At 40.5% G+C, this 2,171-nt stretch overlaps 1 long non-coding RNA gene across 1 annotated transcript; it reads right to left on the reverse strand.

Annotated features, from left to right (window-relative positions):
* Nucleotides 1–212: 212 nt before the first annotated feature.
* On the reverse strand, nucleotides 213–1,784 carry LOC118408646. The gene is made up of 2 exons (XR_004830328.1): nucleotides 1,252–1,784; nucleotides 213–868 (listed from the first exon to the last, which is right to left on the reverse strand). It is a non-coding gene; the product is annotated as an uncharacterized LOC118408646 (long non-coding RNA).
* Nucleotides 1,785–2,171: the final 387 nt, after the last annotated feature.

A 2,171-nucleotide genomic window follows, 5' to 3' on the forward strand; every position in this document is an offset into this window, starting at 1 on the left:
CCTTTGTTCCAATATACGACATGCATTAATGTTGAAAAAAAACTGTTTCAAAGCTGTGTAAGATCTTATTTTCAATGCACATTAATGTACCTCTATCAGGCACCACACCTATGTATCAAATGTATTCTTCCGACATAACCTTGACTGTAGACATAACTTGACTGCTATTTCAAGAAAAAAGGTCAAGCAATAAATAAAGGAAGGAGATGGGGTTGTGGTAGAGGATGAGATTCTTTATTAAAATACTTAACATATCCTTTTATATGACCAATATTGATCTTATTCCTTGTACATCTGTGTTCTGCAATTTGCATTTATCTTCAGCATATTTTGTAAAACCAGTTATTTTATCTTCTTATCATGCCAAAGTAATGAGTTTACTGTAAATTCTTGCCCATGGACTAATTGCAGGTAACATGAGAAATTCAAACAATGTAAAAAAAATATCACAAGTGTCTACTCTAGTCCAAAAGCTAACTCTAGATCCTGAGTTATTGGGTTTGCCTTCTTATAAGTAAATCAAAACTCAAAAAAATGAGCAGTTCCTAACCAAATTGCTTTACTTCACTCTATGCCTGCCCCACCAGAGTGCTCTGCTGTACTCCGCTCATAAAACACTTTGTTGGTGTTACCTGACTGACCAAATACAGAACTGTCTGTTATTTTCCTGTCTATTACATCATGACTTGAAGCTTTAATTTCATGCTATGCTAAAAGTGAAACTATGGGACAGCAGGCATCATCCCCTGACTGGACTTGATAGACCGTCATCCCCTGGAGGTCTCGATATGTTATGAACTGCTGCTAGCGTAACGTTCCCGCTCAGGCTCAATTCTTTACTTGTAGGAGAAGTGTCTCAGCTTTCGTCCTGAAATTGCAGAATATACATTACATCATACCTATTCAGGAAAACACTCATGGCTTATAAAAGAATTACTTGAATATAAATCTATAATCAGAATCCCTAGCATCACTTACCAATTGTGTAACACCAGGCAAATTATTGTTACACAGATCTTTCATTTTTGATTTCTGCACTGACTATTCTCAGCAAATTATGACACTGAAAAGGTGCATTCAAATGCATAGTTATTGTACTGCAGAATTGTTTCAACCACGAATTTGAGACAAAATGAAAATCTCCTTATCAGTCCTACCACAAATAAAACTACTACGGTAATAATTTAACTTACAGTACTTTACAGTAACTCAGGAACTGTCTGAAGTTGTACTCTTATTTACACTATTTACACAAAGCATATCAGTATGGACTGCTGCTGTCCATGCCCTCTCCAGGTTGGCCATGATTGATTGCCTTTCTGTTGGTAGTCCAGACAGACCTCACCACTGAAAATCTACCTGACAGTGCTGTGTCAACACCGCCCCCTCACGTCGTTTGGTCGGCCAGCTGAAGCCGTTGTCCAGGGGTTGGCACGTGGAGCCAGACGTGAGAGGCTTTAGGGGATGGGTGGAACCAGTAAGCTAGTCACCCTATGATTTAGAGTGTAGCAAGAGGAACTGTGTGCTTAGCCACTCTAATGGTATAGAGTGCAGCTGCTAAGCCAACACTACCCAGAGCCCCCTAACCCCCACCTGCAGTTACCTGTACAGAGAAACATACTCAGTCATCAGTCAAGCACACCAGTGTCTGTTCAGGAGAGAAAAAAATGGCAAGGCTACAATTAGTACAAAAGATGCAGCACACCTGAGCTTGTCTAGAGAGAATTGCGAATTCAGCACAAAAGATGCAGCACACCTGAGCTTGTCTAGAGAGAATTGCGAATTCAGTACAAAAGATGCAGCACACCTGAGCTTGTCTAGAGAGAATTGCGAATTCAGTACAAAAGATGCAGCACACCTGAGCTTGTCTAGAGAGAATTGCGAATTCAGCACAAAAGATGCAGCACACCTGAGCTTGTCTAGAGAAGACTGCGAATTCAGCACAAAAGATGCAGCACACCTGAGCTTGTCTAGAGAGAATTGCGAATTCAGTACAAAAGATGCAGCACACCTGAGCTTGTCTAGAGAAAACTGCTTATCAGTACAAAAGATGCAGCACACCTGAGCTTGTCTAGAGAAGACTGCGAATTCAGCACAAAAGATGCAGCACACCTGAGCTTGTCTAGAGAAAACTGCTTATCAGTACAAAAGATGCAGCACACCTGAGCTTG

The sequence above is a fragment of the Branchiostoma floridae genome, unplaced genomic scaffold, assembly GCF_000003815.2.
Source record: "Branchiostoma floridae strain S238N-H82 unplaced genomic scaffold, Bfl_VNyyK Sc7u5tJ_286, whole genome shotgun sequence".
NCBI lineage: Eukaryota > Metazoa > Chordata > Leptocardii > Amphioxiformes > Branchiostomatidae > Branchiostoma > Branchiostoma floridae.